General features: G+C 39.3%; 2 non-coding genes across 2 annotated transcripts; both read right to left on the bottom strand.

Annotated features, from left to right (window-relative positions):
- Positions 1 to 2678: 2678 nt before the first annotated feature.
- On the bottom strand, positions 2679 to 2752 carry TRNAN-GUU. Its single transcript has one exon. It is a non-coding gene; the product is annotated as a tRNA-Asn (tRNA).
- A 13196-nt stretch (positions 2753 to 15948) lies between these two features.
- TRNAN-GUU lies at positions 15949 to 16022 on the bottom strand. The gene has a single exon. It is a non-coding gene; the product is annotated as a tRNA-Asn (tRNA).
- Positions 16023 to 20326: the final 4304 nt, after the last annotated feature.

Genomic DNA, 20326 nt, shown 5'->3' with positions numbered 1-20326 from the left:
GGAAAACATCTACTTATTACCATGGTTGGGTTGTTATCATGAAATGATAAGAACTTTTTAGAAATCTTTTTACCTTTTCGAATTTAATTACAATAAATCGTGAGGTTGAGATATAAATAATAAGAAAAAGAGAAAAAAGCAAACGTAATCATATAACTCATACACATCATCATACATCATATGTCACGCATCATATTAATAAAGAATAAAGGACACGTGTCAGTTCAACTAGGCACGTGTTGTCATACATCAAACAATTGCCTACTCTATCCTATAGTAAGACTATTTACTTGGTTGGCCTTCGCCGACATTTCTCTACTTTCGGATTTGCTAAGCTTTCGTTCCTCGAAGTTTCTCCAAACATTACCGTTTGTCGTTTCCTATTATAGCGTTCATTTCATTTCATTAACATTTCACATTTATAATGTAGTTGAACTTGAATTCATGAAATAGTGCATCATATTGGCCTTATTTATCTTAATTTTGGTCAAATTAGCTTCGAGAGGGTAAAAAATTGTAGGAGTCAATGTCAGAATAGGCAAACCGAGCGTTTTAAGCATAAGGACTATGCGCAGCCATGCTGAGCTGTGAAGTCGAGGGGTTCTTTTTGTTGTAAGTTGACGTGTGGCGCAATAAGGCGCTGACCCTTGTGCAGGCTAAATTGGGTCGACGTGCGGGTCAAGGGACGATTACTGGGTCGCGGCATGGGTGCTGGGCTATTGCAGATGGGTCTTAGGTAATTGGGCTTCGCCGTGGACTGTCAGGTTTTGGGCTGCAGGCGTTGCGGGTTGGATGGGTAGACGTGGGATCGGGGGTGCTAGGCTGCTGAGCTAGGCTGCAAACATTGGGTTGGGTTGGCTATTATAATTGGGTCGTGAGTGTGTGTTGGACCGAACCAATGGATTGGCAGTGGGTTGTGGGTTTGAGTTTAACCGAGATCCGGATTCGGATCTAGATTCGACTACTTCAAGTCTTGTGGCTTGTAGATGCCAAAAACGACACATCTATGAACTTCTTAAAAACTAAAAATTGAATCTGGATTTTTTGACGACACACGACGTTATTCAAGCACAAGCACAACTAAAGCTTACCTCTCTTGTATGTTGGGATCGTCGATGGTCTTTTTTGTGTCGTGAACCAAACGTTTCAACGTTGAGTTTGGTCATTATCGGAGTGAGTTTTGTAATAGTAGAAAGCTATATCAAGTAAAGCTATAAAGGAAGGTTTGAACCTCCAACCTTGTGGTTAAGGTCACACGCTCTAACCAACTAAGCTATTCCAACCAGTTATTTAAAATTGTCCGAACCCAGTACTAGTAGATGTTGTCTGCTTTGGCTCATTACTTATCGTCGTAAGCCTCACGATTTTAAAACGCATCTACTATGGAGAGGTTTCCCAGCGTCCTTGATGGCAGTCTACTAAGAGAGGTTCCACACGCTTATATGAAACATTTCAACTTCTCTCCAACCGATTTGGAATCTCACAATCCACCCCTTTGGGGATCCAACGTCTTCGCTGGCACACTGCCTGTGACTAGCTCTAATACCATATTTCAAACCCACCATTAGCAAATATTGTCCACTTTGACGCATTACGTATCACCATCAGCCTCACGGTATTAAAATGCGTTTACTAGGAAGATTTTTCCACACCCTTAAAAGCAATGCTTCCTCACCCTCTCCAACCGCTAGCATATATCTTCCTTTTTGGCCTATTTTGGATCGTCGTCAGCCTCACACTTTTAAAACACGTCTATTAGTGAAAGGTTTCTACACTCTTACAAGGAATGATTCATTCCCCTCTCCAACCAATGTGGGATTTATTAATAAGTTGTTAGGATGACCAAGTGGTCTAAGGTGCCAAACTCAAGTTTTGGTCCTCGTGAGAGGGCGTGGGTTCAAATCCCGCTTTTGACAAATAGATTGGCTATTATAATTGTGTTGTGTTGGGTCGAACTAATGGATCTTTGTCTCTTTCTCATCGTTTTCCTCCTTTAACTCTTTGTTGGACTCACTGTTTCTTTCTTATATTTTCTTACGAGTGTGTGTAGTGTGATCCTAACAAGGTGAAATTCACCACCATCAAGATGGAAAGGATCCGAGGTCTTCACGAACCAACCACTGTTATGTTCGAGGTCTTCACGAATCAACCACTGTTTGGGGTAAAACATAATACCATGACCACAAAGCAGTGGATGCCTAACCAACCACTGTTATGTTCGAGGTCTTCACGAACCAACCACTGTTTGGGGTAAAACATAATACCATGACCACAAAGCTGTGGAAGCACCAACCACTGTTATGTTCGAGGTCTTCACGAACCAACCACTGTTTGGGGTAAAACATAATACCATGACCACAAAGCAGTGGAAGCACAAGGCATCTTCTTTTTCTTGTTCTTTGGGTTCATCTAGATCGAGTGTGTAAGTTCGTTCCTATGCGATTCTAAGAATTGGTAAGGCAAAATTTACCACGATCTGTGGAGATGGAAAGTTCAAAGAAGATTGGAATTGAGAAGTTTGACAAGATTTCAGTTTATGGAAGATCGAGATTGAAAAGGAGGCTATCAGGAATGTGGTGTTCAACATCTTATAACATGATTCAAGGGTTATGATACAATAGAATATGTAAGACAATAATATTATCAAGACACTCATAAAGAACAAATGATCACCACAACGCTAGAAGAAGGATTTGAACCTCCGACCTTGTGGTTAACAGCTACACGCTCTAACCAACTAAGCTATTCCAACCAATAATTTAAAATCCTCCGAGCCCAGCACTAGTAGATGTTGTTTGCTTTGGCACGTTACGTATCGTCGTCAGCCTCACGTTAACCAATATATTGACATTCAATATTCCACTAATTCAAACATGGATTTTTCCATTATATGAAGTCAACCTTTTGACTTTCCCCATTTTAATTCAACAATTAATTTAAATAATTAATTTCAAATTAAAGTAATATTAAAGGATTAATTAAATAATTTAATAAATATTTAACATTAATTCAAATGTCGATCTGAGTCAATCCCAGCACATATTGATTATGAATCCCTATTCATAATTAAAATATTTAAATCTTATTTAAATATCTCTCATTCTCTGTTTTTTTTAATTTCTAATTAAAACAAAAAAATGCGGTTAAATATAGTGTATATATTTAGAGCATATTCCCTAATTTGAATTCGAACACTTCGAACTCACTCGTCACACTATTATATGATTTAGTCTGATATGAGCTAGCAGGGGGGACCTAATGGACCTATAGATCTTAGGTTCCAATGATCCGAGATTAACTAGCTAAACTCATTAACCTTGTTAACCAACATTCGTTAACTACTAGGACACTCACTATAGCCTAGTAGTTGCACTCCCCTCACTATAGATATATTTCTATCCATTTGATATAACCATGATTAGTAAGTCGATCCTTCACGGGTTGTTGGTAACTAGAGATGGGTCAATTTACCGTTTTACCCCTGAAGTTACTTCTTGTTCCTTATGTTCCACTAATCCTCTGATGAACAATTGGTTTGTGGTCCAACCAGTAAACCGAATCCTTTTCAGACCAATGAGAAAGTGAGGACCATTGTTCAAAACGTGGAGTCAGTACTTAAGGGAACAACCTCTCTACTATCCCTAAAAGCGGATTGGAGTGAATTCCATCTTGCACCCTATCTCCCCAACTATTCACCTAGTCTTACCCTTGAAATTAGAGGCTTATTGAGTCGGCGAACTCAACCCACTCTCACCCATGCAAATCTAAGGATAATTCTGAATAAATAGGAGTTCATAGTTAACTCATAATTAAGATCGAGTTACCTAGGTCATCGAATGAAAAAATAAGTCTCAATAATAAACGACATTATAAAGTGAGAGTGATTTTCTTTATGGTACGATCTTATGCAATACTCATTGCATAGGACGCCCCAACTCACATGTCTCCACATGTACAATTTAGTGATCACATTGTTTATCATATACAAAAGTGGGCCACATCCATAGTATCCCCAGGCTAAGGTACTCAGCCTTATCCATGTACTATAGTAATAACTTTATTGAATAAACATCAATAATAACTTTATTGTAAATAGAATATGTTTTTGTTTACAAACTATGAGTTTTATGACATAAAACCAAACATTTCCATTGTTCTTTCTCATCGTTTTCCTCCTATAACTCTTTATTGGACTCTCTGCTTCTCTTTCACGAAGTCTCGTGGCTTGTAGATGCCTAAAACGACACATCTACGAGCTTCTTAAAATCTAAAAATTGAATCTGGATTCTGACGACACACGACGTTATTCAAGCGCATAAAGCTTACCTCTCGTGTATGTGGGATCATCGGTGGTCTTTTACGTGTTGTGAACCAAGCGTTTTAATGTCGAGTCTGGTCATTGTAGGTGTGAGTTCGGGGTTTTGGATTGTTAGGTTATGAAGTTTGCTTAGTCAACGATTATAAAAGCTATATATGTTAAATGACATATAAAGTATATTTTCATAAATAGCTTTGTATAGTAAAGAGCTATATCGCGGTTATATAGAGTAGATGGTTATAGGAGGTAAAACTATATATAGTAAACTAAACCATGGAGTGGAAGCTCAAGGACTCGACAAGTCTGGTTGACGTTATCCAGGAACATGGCGTTAGCCCAAACCTAAAATAAGGTTCTATTTAGTCAAATACCTTATAAAAACTAGTAACACTTAATCACCATCGCTAGAAAGAGGGTTTGAACCGCTGACCTTGTAGTTAATAGCCACACACTCTAGCCAACTAAGGTATTCCAACCAATTATTTAAAATGTTCTGAGCCCACCACTAGTAGCTGTTGTCTGCTTTGGCTCTTTACGTATAGCCGTCAGCATCATGGTTTTAAAATGCATCACTATGGAGAGGTTTTCCAGTGTCCTCGCTGGCAGTCTACTAGGGAGAGGTTTCCACACCCTTATAAGAAATGTTTCATCTTCTCTCCAACCGATTTGGAATCTCACAATCCACCCCCTTGGGGCCAGCGTCTTCACTGGCACACCACCTGGTGACTAGTTCTGATATCATATCTCAAGCCCACCATTAACAGATATTGTCCACTTTTGTGCATTACATATCACCACCAGCCTTGCGGTTTTAAAATGCGTCTACTAGGAAGATTTTTCCACACCCTTAAAAGAAATGCTTCCTCACCCTCTCAAATCACTAGTAGATATATTTTATTTTGGCCTGTTATGAATCGTTGTCAGCCTCACAGTCTTAAAATGCGTCAATTAGTGAGAGGTTTCCACACATTATAAGGAATGGTTCATTCCCCTCTCCAACCAATGTGGGATTTATTAAAAAGTAGTCAGGATGACCAAGTGGTCTAATGTGCCACACTCAAGTTTTGGTCCTCATGAGAGGGCGTGGGTTCAAATCCCACTTCTAACACAATTCAAATTATAGGGTGAAGAAAGAAGCTAAACTATGATCATCATTTTAGCATACATCGTCATCATCAACACATCATAATTATTGTAAAACATGCATCAAACATCATCATATAACTCATATACATCATCATACATCATATTAATAAAGCATAAAGGACACGTCATTTCATTTTATTAACATTTCACATTTATAATGTTGTTTAACTTGAATTCATGAAATATTGCATCATAGTAGCCTTATTTATCTTAATTATGGTCAAATTAGCTCCGGGAGGGTAAAAAACTTTGGGGTCGATGTCAAAATTGCCAAACCGAGGGTTGTAAGCCTAAACAATACGTGCAACCAAGTTGAGCTATGAAGCCGAGGGGTTCTTTTTGCTGCTAGTTGACGTGTGGTGCAATAAGGCGCTGACGCGTGTGCAGGCTAAATTGGGTCGAGGCGCGGGTCAAGTGTCGATTGTTGGGTCGCGGCATGGGTGTTGGGCTATTGCAGGTGGGTCTTAGGTAATTGGGCTTCGCCATGGACTGTTAGGTTTTGTGTTGTAGGCGTTGCAGGTTGGATAGGTAGACAAGAGATCGTTGGTGTTGTTCTTTTTGCTGCTAGTTGATGTGTGGCGCAATAAGGCGCTGACGCGTGTGCTGGCTAAATTGGGTCGAGGAGTGGGTCAAGTGTCGATTGTTGGGTCGCGGCATGGGTGCTGGGCTATTGCAGGTGGGTCTTAGGTAATTGGGCTTCGCCATGGACTGTCAGGTTTTGTGCTGTAGGCGTTGCAGGTTGGATTGGCAGACAAGAGATCGTTGGTGCTATTGTTTTTGCTGCTAGTTGACGTGTGGTGCAATAAGGCGCTGACGCGTGTGCAGGCTAAATTGGGTCGAGGCGTTGTCTAGTGTCGATTGTTGGGTCGCGGCATGGGTGCTGNCATTAACAGATATTGTCCACTTTTGTGCATTACATATCACCACCAGCCTTGCGGTTTTAAAATGCGTCTACTAGGAAGATTTTTCCACACCCTTAAAAGAAATGCTTCCTCACCCTCTCAAATCACTAGTAGATATATTTTATTTTGGCCTGTTATGAATCGTTGTCAGCCTCACAGTCTTAAAATGCGTCAATTAGTGAGAGGTTTCCACACATTATAAGGAATGGTTCATTCCCCTCTCCAACCAATGTGGGATTTATTAAAAAGTAGTCAGGATGACCAAGTGGTCTAATGTGCCACACTCAAGTTTTGGTCCTCATGAGAGGGCGTGGGTTCAAATCCCACTTCTAACACAATTCAAATTATAGGGTGAAGAAAGAAGCTAAACTATGATCATCATTTTAGCATACATCGTCATCATCAACACATCATAATTATTGTAAAACATGCATCAAACATCATCATATAACTCATATACATCATCATACATCATATTAATAAAGCATAAAGGACACGTCATTTCATTTTATTAACATTTCACATTTATAATGTTGTTTAACTTGAATTCATGAAATATTGCATCATAGTAGCCTTATTTATCTTAATTATGGTCAAATTAGCTCCGGGAGGGTAAAAAACTTTGGGGTCGATGTCAAAATTGCCAAACCGAGGGTTGTAAGCCTAAACAATACGTGCAACCAAGTTGAGCTATGAAGCCGAGGGGTTCTTTTTGCTGCTAGTTGACGTGTGGTGCAATAAGGCGCTGACGCGTGTGCAGGCTAAATTGGGTCGAGGCGCGGGTCAAGTGTCGATTGTTGGGTCGCGGCATGGGTGTTGGGCTATTGCAGGTGGGTCTTAGGTAATTGGGCTTCGCCATGGACTGTTAGGTTTTGTGTTGTAGGCGTTGCAGGTTGGATAGGTAGACAAGAGATCGTTGGTGTTGTTCTTTTTGCTGCTAGTTGATGTGTGGTGCAATAAGGCGCTGACGCGTGTGCAGGCTAAATTGGGTCGAGGAGTGGGTCAAGTGTCGATTGTTGGGTCGCGGCATGGGTGCTGGGCTATTGCAGGTGGGTCTTAGGTAATTGGGCTTCGCCATGGACTGTCAGATTTTGTGCTTTAGGCGTTGCGGGTTGGATAGGAAGACAAGAGATCGTTGGTGCTGGGTTGCTAAGCTAGGCTGCAGACGTTTGGTTGGGTTGGCTATTATAATTAGGTCATGAGTGTGTGTTGGGCCGAACCAATGGATTGGCAGTGGGTTGTGGGTTTGAATCTGACCCAAATCCAGATCGTATTTGGATCCGACTTATTTGTCTTCTTCGACCGACTCAGTGCGATTTTCTATTTTTCATCTCTCTCCTCTCTGCACCTATTTTCAACGTTTTTTCTCATCGTTTTCCTCCTCTAACTCTTTGTTGGACTCTCTGCTTCTTTTCCACGAAATCTCGTGGCTTGTAGATGCACAAAATGACACATCTATGAGCTTCTTAAAACCTATAAATTGAATCCGGATTTCGACGACACACGACGTTATTCAAGCATATAAAGCTTACCTCTCATGTATGTGGGATCGTCAGTGGTCTTTTTCGTGTCGTGAACCAAGCGTTTCAACGTCGAGTTTGGTCCTTGTAGGTGTGAGTTCGTGGTTTTGGATTGTTAGGTTATGTTGTTTGCTGCTTATTTATAGCTTAGTCACCGATTATACATTGAAAAGCTATACATGCTAAATGACATATAAAGTATATTGTCATAAATAGTAAATAATGCTGTATCTGTAAATCAATATATGGTAGATAGTTATATATATTAGACGGTTATATGTGATAAAGCTATATATAGTAAACTGAACTATCTATCTATACATATATATCCCTCAGGAACAACTTTGAAAATGTACTTTTTCTATGTTCTCTCGACATACCTGAAGAAAAATGCAAATTCTTTAGCTAGAGTTCTCCTTGCATTTTCTTATCGAGTGTGTGTGTTGTTGTGCGATCCTACCAACTGGTATCAGAGCTAGGTGAAATTCACCACGATCTGTGAAGATGGAAAGTTCAAAGATTGGAATTGAGAAGTTTGATGAATCTGATTTCAGTTTGTGGAAGATGGAGATTGAAGAATATCTTTACTAGAAAGATCTTCACGAACCCCCTGTTGGGGGTAAAGCCGGATACCATCACCATGAAGCAATGGAAGCTCAAGGATCGATAAGTCTTAGGGTTGATCTGATTGACGCTATCCAGGAATGTGGCGTTCAACATCATCAAAGAGAAGACAATATCAGAGTTAAAATGTGATCTGGATGCTAGTTATGTAGTTGAAGTTGTATTTGGGGCTTATTATTTGATTAAGTTGAGCAAGAACTATAGTACAAACCTAAAATAAGTTTCTATTTAGCTTTAACACTCATAAATAAATATAGGTATTGGGCTCAAATTTGCATCTACATCCTATTTCAATTAGTCGAAGCTACCTACTACTAAAAAAAGCTACCTACTACTAAAAAAAGCTACCTACTACTAAAAAAAGCTATCTCATAAGGAACACACTTAATGATGATTGCCCTTTGCTAGACAAAGGGTTTGAACATTTGACCTTGTGGTTAACAGCCACACGCTCTAACCAACTAACCTATTCCAGCCAATAATTTTTAATTGTCCGAGCCCACCACTAGTAGATGGTTTATGCTTTGGCTTGTTACGTATCGCAGTTAGCTTCACAGTTTTAAAACGAATCGACTATGGAGTGGTTTTCCAGTGTCCTCACTAGCAGTCTACTAGAGACAGATTTCTCACACCATTTTTTGACACCCTTATAAGAAATATTTTATCTTCTTTCGAAGGGATCTCACAATCCACATTCTTAGGGGCCTAGTGTCTTCGCTGGCACACCGCCTAGTGACTACCTCTAATACCATTTGTAACAGCTCAAGCCCACCGCTAGTAGATATTGTCCACTTTGGCGCATTACGTATCACCATCAGCCTCACGGTTTTAAAATGCATCTACTAGGAAGATTTTTCCACACCCTTAAAAGAAATGCTTCCTTACTCTCAACAACCGCTAGCAAATATCTTCTATTTTGGCCTGTTATGGATCGCCGTCAGTCTCACAGTTTTAAAATCCATTATTAAGGAAAGATTTCCACACCCTTATAAGGAATGGTTCATTCCCCTCTCTAACCAATGTGGTTTCTATTAATTGGTAGTTAGGATGGTTGAGTAGTTTAAGGCGCCAAACTCAGGTTCTGGTCCTTGTGAGAGGGCGTGGGTTCAAATCCCACTTCTACCACAATTCAAATTATTGTGTGGTAGGCTAATGGATAGCAAAAATGAATTACATCTACTACTAACCATGGGGTGGGAAAAGAAGTTCTTATAGATTTTACCTCTTTTCGAATTTAACTACAATAAATTGTGATATTTAGATATAAATAATAAGCAAAAGAGTGAAGAAAAAAGGTAAACTATGATCATCTTTTTAGCATACATAGTCATCATCAACACATCATAATCATCATAAAACGTCATCGTCATACCTCAAACAATTTCCTAGCTTATCCTATAGTAAGGTTACTTACTTGTTTGACCTTAGCTGGCGTTTCTCTACTTTCAGATTTGTTAAGCTTTCGTTCCTCGAAGTTGCTCCAAACGTTACCGGTTGTTGCTTCCTATTATATTTTTCATTTCATTTAATTAACATTTCACATTTATAATGTAGTCTAACTTGAACTCATGAAATAGTGCATCATACTGGCAATATTTATCTTAATTATGGTCAAATAAGCTCCAGTTGGGTAAAAAACGTAGGGGTCGGTGTCAGAATTGCCAAACCTAGCATTTTAAGCCTGAGGACTATGCGCAGCCAAGCTAAGCTATGAAGCCGAGGGGTTCTTTTTGCTGCAAGTTGACGCGTGGCATAATAAGTCGCTGACGCGTGTGCAAGCTAAATTGGGTCGAGGCATGGGTCAAGTGTCGATTGCTGGATCGCGGCGTGGGTGTTGGGCTGCTGTAGGTGGGTCTTTGGCAATTGGGCTTTGCCATGGACTGTTAGGTTTTGGGCTACAGGCGTTGCGGGTTGGATAGGCAGACGTGGGATTGCAGGTACTGGGCTGCCGAGCTAGGCTCTAGACGATGGGCTGGGTTGGCTATTATAATTGGGTCTTGAGCTTGTGTTGGGCCGAACCAATGGATTGACAGTGGGTTGTGGGTTTGATTTTGACCTAGATCTGGATTCGTATCTGGATTTGACGGATTCGTCTTCTTTGCCCAACTCAGCGCGATTTTCTATTTTTCATCCCTCTCCTCTTTGCAGCTCTTTCTAACATTCTTTCTCATCGTTTTCCTCCTCTAACTCTTTGTTGGACTATCTGCTTCTCTTCCACAAAGTCTCGTGGCTTGTAGATGCCTAAAACGACACATCTATGAGCTTCTTAAAACCTAAAAATTGAATCTGGATTTTGACGACACACGACATTATTCAAGCATATAAAGCTTACCTCTCGTGTATATGGGATCGTTGGTGGTCTTTTTCGTGTCGTGTGTCAAGCGTTTCAACGTCGTGTTTGGTCATTGTAGGTGTGAGTTCGTGGTTTTGGATTGTTAGGTTATGGAGTCTGCTGCGCATTTATAGCTTAGTGAACCATTATAAGAAAACATAATCTCTTACAACCAACACAGTCTACTGTTCTTGGAGCCGAAGCTATTTGCTTAGCTTTACATCCGCCCCAAGGTATCATTTCTAATACATTTGTGGGGCAAGCTCGGACACATTGAGTACACCCTATACATGTATCATAAATCTTTACTGAATGTGACATTGGATCTAGAATTCTTTTTTAAGACTATAAATTTTCGATCGAGTAAATTTGTAAATGAATTATATATTTAGATACCAGATGAGTCAATAATTGATCAGANAAGAGTGTTGATAGTTATATATAGTAAATAGTTATATGTGGTAAAACTATATATAGTAAACTAAACTAAACTATATAAATATATTAGTTAGAGTCTTGCATTTTCTTCAAGATCGAGTGTGTGCGTTGCCGTGCGATCCTAACAACTGGTATCAGAGCCAGGCGAAATTTGCCACGATTTGTGAAGATGGAAAGTTCAAAGATTGGAATTGATAAGTTCGATAGATCCGATTATTTTTACCAGAAAGATCTTCACGAACCCCTGTTGGGGGTAAAGCATGATATCATGAACACGAAGCGATCTGATTTCAGTTTATGGAAGATGGAGATTGAAGATTATTTCTACTAGAAAGATCTTCACGAACCCTTGTTGGGGTAAAGCATGATATCATGAACACGAAGCGATCTGATTTTGGTTTATGGAAGTTGAAGATTGAAGATTATTTTTACCAAAAAGATCTTCACGAACCCCTGTTGGGGTAAAGCATGATATCATGAACACGAAGCAGTGGTGGAATGTGTTGTCGTGCGATCCTAACAACTAGTAGTCTTGCATTTTCTTTTAGATCGAGTGTGTGCGTTGCCATCCGATCCTAACATTTGGTATCACAGCTAGGCGAAATTTGCCACGATCTGTGAAGATGGAAAGTTCAAAGATTGGAATTGATCTTCACGAACCCCTGTGGTAGAAATGCGTTGCCATGTGATCCTAACAACTGGTATCAGAGCAAGGCGAAATTTTCCACGATCTGTGAAGATGGAAAGTTCAAAGATTGGAATTGATCTTCATGAACACCTGTGGTGGAATGCGTTGTCGTGCGATCCTAACAACTGGTATCAGAGCTAGGCAAAATGAAGATGAAAAGTTCAAAGATTGAAATTGATCTTCACGAACCCCTGTGGTGGAATGCGTTGCCGTCCGATCCTAATAACTATTATTAGAGCTAGGCAAAATTTGCCACGATCTGTGAAGAACCCCTGTGGTGGAATGCGTTGCCGTCCGAACCTACAGAACCCTTGTGGTGGAATGCGTTGCTGTCCGATCCTAACAACTGGTATTAGAGCTAGGCGAAATTTGTCATGATCTAAGAAGATTTAGAACCCCTGTGGTGGAATGCGTTGCCACAATTGGTATGATTTAGAACCCCTGTGGTGGAATGCGTTGCCACAACTGGTATTAGAGCTAGGCGAAATTTACCACGATCTGAGAAGATTTCTGGACGTTTTTTAATATATTCAAAGATTGGAATTTAGAAGCCACGATCTGTGAAGATTTATGGACGTTTTTTTCGTGAAGATTTATGGAGGACGTTTTTTAATATATTCAAAGATTGGAATTGAGAAGCCACGATCTGTGAATGAAGATTTATGGAGGACGTTTTTTAATATATTCAAAGATTGGAATTGAGAAGCCACGATCTGTGAAGATTTAAATTGAGAAGTTCAATGATCCGATTTCCATAAAAATCTTCACGAACCACAGTATGGAAATGAAGGAAGGTTTGAACCTAAACAATAGATAACAATTGCCATCACTAGTGAGAGTTTGAACCTCTGACCTTGTGGTTAAGAGACACACACTCTAACCAACTAAGCTATTCCAGCCAGTTATTTAAAATTGTCCGAGCTCACCACTAGTAGATGTTGTCTGCTTTGGCTCGTTACGTATCGTCGTCAGCCTCACGGTTTTAAAACGCACCTACTATAGAGAGGTTTTCCAGATTCCTCGCTGGCAGTCTACTAGGGAGAGATCTCCACACCCTTATAAGAAATTTTTCATCTTCTCTCCAATCGATCTGGAATCTCACAATCCACCACCTTGGGGGCCAGCGTCTTCGCTGACACACCGCCTGATGACTAGCTATGATATCATTTGTAACATCTTAAGCCCACCGTTAGCAGATATTGTCCACTTTGGTGCATTACGTATCACCACTAGCCTCACGGTTTTAAAATGCGTCTACGAGGAAGATTTTTTCACACCCTTAAAAGAAATGCTTCCTCACCCTCTCCAATCGCTAGCAGATATCTTCCATTTTGCCCTGTTATGGATCGTCGTCAGCCTCACAGTTTTAAAATGCGTCTATTAGGGAGAGGTTTTCACACCCTTACAAGGAATGATTCATTCCCCTTTCCAACCAGTGTAGGATCTATTAAAAAGTAGTCAGGATGGCCGAGTAGTCAAAGGCGCCAGACTCAAGTTCTGGTCCTCGTAAGAAGCGTGGCTTCAAATTCCCCTTCTGACAAAATTCAGATTATTGTGTGTTAGTCTAATGGCTAGTGAAATTGAATAACATCTACTACTATCATGGTTGGGGGAGGGTTATATCATAAAATGATATGAACTTCTTTTGAGATCTTTTTTTTTTCCTTTTCGAATTTAATTACAATACATGGTGATGTTTCCATATAAATAATAAGCAAAAGAGAGTGAACAAAACAGTAAGGCTACTTACTTGGTTTGTTGGCCTTAGCGGGCATTTCTCTACTTTTAGATTTGCTAAGCTTTCGTTCCTCGAAGTTGCTCCAAAGGTTACCGGTTGTCGTTTCCTATTAGAGCGTTCATTTCATTTCATTAACATTTCACATTTATAATGTAGTTTAACTTGAATTCATGAAATAGTGCATCATACTGCCCTTATTTATCTTAATTATGGTCAAATCAGCTTCGGGAGGGTAAAAAACGTAGGGGTTGGTGTCATAATTGCGAAACTGAGCATTTTAAACGTAAGGAATACCCACAACAAAGCTGTGCTATGAAGCCGAGTCGTTCTTTTTGCTGCAAGTTGACGTGTGGCGCAATAAGAAGCTGATGCGTGTGCAGGCTAAATTGGGTCGTGGCACGGGTCAAGGGACGATTGCTGGGCTGCGACATGGGTGCTGGGCTATTGCAGGTGGGTCTTAGGTAATTGGCTTCGCCATCGACTGTCAGGTTTTGGGCTACAGACGTTGTGGGTTGGATGGGCAGACGTGGGATCTCGGGTGCTGGGCCACTGAGCTAGGCTGCAGACATTGGGTTGGCTTGGCTATTATAATTGTGCCGTGAGCGTGTGTTGGACTGAACAAATGGATTGGCAGTGGGTTGTAGGTTAGAGTCTGACCCAGATCCGGATTCGAATCTAGATTCGACGGATTCGTCTTCTTCGCCCGACTCAACGCGATTTTCTAGTTTTCATCTCTCTTCTCTCTGCTGCTATTTCTTGATGGTGTTAATACAACACAAGCGAAAGCAATTTGGATCTTAGACACTCTAAGTACATCGATTATAGTAAATTAGCTAGCATGTTCATAAGCATTAGAACTCAAAGATGGTGTTAATACAACACATGCGGAAGCAATTTGGATCTTAGGCACTCTAAGTACATCAATTATAGTAAATTAGTTATCATGTTCATAAGCATTAGAACTCAAAGGAGTTTGAGTACTAACCTTTTGTAGTTCAAATTTGTTTTTCCTCACGAACCGATTTCAAACCACTACTAGTATCTTTCCTACTATTCTTCGGCCTTAGAACGAGATTGTGGAATTCGGTGAGTGACTAAACTAGGAAGGGATTTAATATATGTGAAGAGAGAGTTTGTGATGGATTTTGTGAAGGTTTTTTTCCAAGAAGGTTTCATGTACCGTGACTCCATTTATAGAGTCATATTTAAATGCTCATGCAAATTTGAGATTACCAAATTTTGACACTCAAAATTCCACTCAAATTTGTTCGATTATGTGGCAAACATGCAAGTTTGGTTAAACCATATATTGACACTCACTCGTACATGGATTTTTACATTGAGTGAAGTCAACATATTGACTTTCTCCATTTTAATTCAACAATTAATTTAAATAATTAATTTCAAATTAAAGTAATATTAAAGGATTAATTAAACAATTTAATAAATATTTAACATTAATTCAAATGTCAATCCGAATCAATTCCAGCACATATTGATTATGAATCCCTATTCATAATTAAAATATTTAAATCTTATTTAAATATCTCCCATTCTCTGTTTTTCTTTAATTTCCAATTAAAACAAAAATGTGATTAAATATAGTGTATATATTTAGAGCATATTCCCTAATTTGAATTCGAACTCACTCGTCACACTGTTCTATGGTTTAGTCTGATATAAGCTAACAGGGGGACCTCTCTACTATCCCTAAAAGCGGGTAGGAGTGAATTCCATCTTGCACCCTATGTCCCCAGCTATTCACCTAGTCTTACCGATTAAATGGGAGGCTTATTGAGTCGGTGAACTCGAGCAACTCTCACTCATGTAAATCTAAGAATAATTCCAAATAAACAGGAGTTCATAGTAAACTCAGGAATGGGAGGCTTATTGAGTCGGTGAACTCGAGCAACTCTCACTCATGTAAATCTAAGAATAATTCCAAATAAACAGGAGTTCATAGTAAACTCAGGATTAAGATCGAGTTACCTAGGTCACCGAATGAAAAAAAAAGTTTCAATAGTAAACGACATTATAAAGTGAGTGATTTTCTTCATGGTCTGATCTTATGCAGTGAGCATAGGACACCCGAACTCACATGTAAAATTTAGTGATCAGGTTGTTTATATCGTAAGGAACACTTGATTGTCATCGCTAGATAGAAGGAGGGTTTGAACAACCTCCCCTTGTTGGGGGTAAAAGTTGGATACTCAATAAATCGTAAGGAATGCTTGATTGCCATCGCTAGAAGGAGGGTTTGAACCTCCGACCTTGTGGTTAACAGCCACACGCTCTAACCAACTAAGCTATTCCAGCTAGTTGATTAAAATTTTCTGAGACAACTACTAGTAGATACTGCATGCTTTGGCTCGTTACGTATAACCATCAGCATCACGATTTATAAACGCATCTACTATGGAGAGGTTTTCCAGTGTCCTCGTTGGAAGTCTACTAGGGAGAGGTTTCCACACTCTTATAATAAATGTTTCATCTTCTCTCTAACCGATCTGGGATCTTACAATCCACCCCCTTGGGGGACCAGCGTCTTCGCTGGCACACTGCCTGGTAACTAGTTATGATACCATTTGTAACAGCTCAAGACCATCGCTAGCGGATATTGTCCACTTTGGTGCATTACGTATCACCATCAGCCTCACGGTTTTAAAATGTGTCTACTAGGAAGATTATTCCACACCCTTATAAGAAATATTTCCTTACCCTCTCCAACCACCAGCAGATATCTTCCCTTTTGGCTTGTTATGGATCGCCATCAGCCTTTGTTTTAAAATGCGTCTATTAGAGAGAGGTTTCCACAACCATATAAGGAATGATTCATTCCCCTCTCCAACTGATATGGAATCTATTAAAAAGTTGTTATGATGGCTGAGTGGTCTAATGTGCTAGACTCAAGTTATGGTTCTCGTAAGAGGGCATGGGTTCAAATTTCCCTTTTGACACAATATAAATAATAAGCAAAAGAAAGTAAGTCAATTACAATAAATTTTAGATATAAATAATAAGCAAAAGAAAGTCAAGAAAAAAGCTAAACTATGATCATCATTTTAGCATACAGTCACATCATAATCATCATAAAACATCATCAGTCTATCCTATAGTAAGCCTATTTACTTGGTTGGCCTTAGCCGACATTTCTTTACTTTCTGATTTGCTAAGCTTTCGTTCCTCAAAGTTGCTCCAAACGTTACCGGTTGTCATTAGTCGAGGGGTGACACAATATAAATAATAAGCAAAAGAAAGCAAGTCAATTACAATAAATCTTTAGATATAAATAATAAGCAAAAGAAAGTAAGTCAATTACAATAAATATAAGCAAAAGAAAGTAAGTCAATTACAATAAATTTTAGATATAAATAATAAGCAAAAGAAAGTCAAGAAAAAAGCTAAACTATGATCATAATTTTAGCATGCATCGTCACATCATAATCATCGTAAAACATCATCAAACGTCATCATATAACTCATACACATCATCATACATCATATATAAAGAATAAAGGACACGTGCCTAGTGTCTATCCTATAGCTTATTTACTTGGTTGGCCTTAGCCGACATTTCTTTACTTTCTGATTTGCTAAGCTTTCGTTTCTCAAAGTTGCTCCAAACGTTACCGGTTGTCGTTAGTCAAGGGGTTCTTTTTCTTTTTACTGTAAGTTGACGTGTGGCGCAATAAGGCACTGACCCTTGTGCAAGCTAAATTGGTTCAAGGGACAATTACTGGGTCGCGGCATGGATGCTGGGCTACAAACGTTTGGTTGGGTTAGCTATTATAATTCGGTCGTGAGCGTGTGTCGGACCGAACCAATGGAGTGGCAATGGGTTTGAACCTCCGACCTTGTGGTTAAGGGCCACACGCTCTAACCAATTGAGCTATTCCAGGCAGGTAATTAAAATTTTTCGAGACCACAAGATGTTGTCTGCTTTGGCTCGTTACGTATAGCCGTCAGCCTCACAGTTTTGAAACGCATCTACTATGGAGAGGTTTACCAGCGTTCTCGTTGACAGTCTACTAGGGAGAGGTTTCCACACTCTTATAAGAAATGTTTCATCTTCTCTCTAATCGATCTGGGATCTTACAATCCACCCCCTTGGGGGCCCAGCGTCTTCGCTGGCACACTGCCGGGTGACTAGCTATGATACCATTTGTAATAACTCAAGACCATCGCTAGCAGATATTGTCCACTTTGGCGCATTACGTATCACCATCAGCCTCACGGTTTCAAAATATGTCTACTAGGAAGATTATTCCACACCCTTAAAAGAAATGCTTCCTTACCCTCTCCAACCACTAGCAGATATCTTCCATTTTGGCCTGTTATGGATCGCCGTTAGTCTCAAGGTTTTAAAACACGTCTATGAGCGAAAGGTTTCCACACCCTTATAAGGTGTTGGGTTTTATGTCCTAAAACTCATAGTTTGTAAACAAATATATGTTCTATTTTCAATAAAGTTATTATTGATGTTTATTCAGAAAAAATTGTTATTGAATAAAGTGAACTTTACGACCATTAATCTAAATCCAATAAATTAAGAACACTCTGGCTATAGTATGAATACTTGAACTATATGTAGAGACATAAAAGTGGATCAAGTCCAAGTATATAGTCAAAATGATCTATAGTATAAGGATAAGGTTGAGTACCTTATTCTGGGGACACTATGGATGCGGCCCACTTTTGTACATGATATAAACAATGTGATCACAAAATTGTACATGTGGAGACATGTGAGTGGAGGCGTCCTATGCAATGAGTATTGCATAAGATCGAACCATGAAGAAAATCACTCTCACTTTATAATGTCGTTTACTGTTGAGACTGATTTTCTTTTCATTCGATGACCTAGGTAACTCGATCTTAATCCTGAGCTAACCATGAACTCCTGTTCATTCGGAATTATCCTTAGATTTGCATGGGTGAGAGTGGCTCGAGTTCGCCGACTCAATAGGCCTCCCATTTCAGGGGTAAGACTGGGTGAATAGCTGGGGACGTGGGGTGCAAGATGGAATTCGTTCCTACTCACTTTTAAGAGAGGTAGTTCTCTTAAGTACTGATTCCAGGTCTTGAACAAGGGGCCCCACCCACTCATTGGCCTAAGAGGGATTCGGTTTACTAGTTGGACCACAAACCAATTGTTTATAAGAGGATCAGTGGGACATAAGGAACAAGAAGTAACTTCAGGGGTAAAACGACTAATTAACCCAACTCTAGTTACGAACAACCTGTGAAGGATCGACTTACTAATCATGGTTATATCAAATGGACAGAAATATATCTATACTGAGGGGAGTGCAACTACTAGGCTATAGTGGAGTGTCCTAGTAGTTAACGAATGTTGGTTAACAAGGTTAATGAGTTTAACCGGTTAATCTTGGATCGTTGGAGCCCATGATCTATAGGTCCATTAGGTCCCTCTGCTAGCTCATATCGGACTAAACCATAGAACAATGTGACAAGTGAGTTCGAAGTGTTCGAATTCAAATTAGGAAATATGCGTTACATATATACGATATATTTAACCGCATTTTTATTTACGAATTAAACAAAAAGAGAGAATATGAGATATTTAAATAAGATTTAAATATCTTAATCAATTATGTGTGGGAATTGATTGGGATTGGCATTTGAATTAATATTAAATATTAATTAAATAGTTTAATTAATCATTTAATGTTACTTTAATTTGTAATTCATTATTCAAATTAATTGTTGAATTAAAATGAAGGAAGTCAAAATGTTGACTTCATTTAATGGAAAAATCCATGTGAGTGGAATTTTGAGGTGTCAACATTTGGTTTAACCAAACTTGCATGTTTGCCAAATAAACCCCACAAGCTTGAGTGGAATTTTGAGTGTCAAAATTTGGTTAACTCAAACATGCATGCTTGCCACATAATCTCAAACATTTGAGTGGAATTTGAAGTGTCAAAATTTGGTGATCTCAAATTTGCATGAACATGCAAACATGGCTCTTTAAATAGAGTGATCATGGTACATGAAAGTTCTTCTTCTTGGTGAAAAACCTTGAGAAAAACCTCTCACAAACACTCTCTTCACATATACAAAATACCTCCCAAGTTTAGTCACTCACCGGATTCCACAATCCTGTTCTAAGGTCGGAGGATAGTGGAGAAGACACTAGTGGTGGTTCGAAACCGGTTCGTGAGGCAAAAGGAGTTTGAACTACAAAAGGTTAGTATTTAAACTCATTAAGTTTTAATACTTATGAACATGCTAGTTATTTACAATAATTGATGTTCTAAAAGTGCCTAAGATCCAAATTCCTTCCGCATGTGTTATATTAACACCATCATAAGGAATGGTTCATTTCCCTCTCCAACCAATGTGGGATCTATTAATTGGTAGTCAGGATGGTTGAGTGGTCTAAGGTGCCAAACTCAAGTTTTGGTCCTCGTGAGAGGGTATGGGTTCAAATCCCACTTTTGACACAATTCAAATTATTGTTATAAGCATTTGCTAAAATGGATAACATGTACTACTACCACCATGGTTGGGGGTGGTGTTTTTATTTAAAATTTTTCGAGCCCACAAGATGTTGTCTGCTTTCGCTCGTTCGTATAGCCGTCAGCCTCACAGTTTTG

Source organism: Cucurbita moschata, unplaced genomic scaffold (genome assembly GCF_002738365.1).
Source record: "Cucurbita moschata cultivar Rifu unplaced genomic scaffold, Cmos_1.0 Cmo_Scf00047, whole genome shotgun sequence".
In the NCBI taxonomy this organism is placed as follows: domain Eukaryota; kingdom Viridiplantae; phylum Streptophyta; class Magnoliopsida; order Cucurbitales; family Cucurbitaceae; genus Cucurbita; species Cucurbita moschata.
This window is presented reverse-complemented; position numbering and strand designations above follow the sequence as displayed.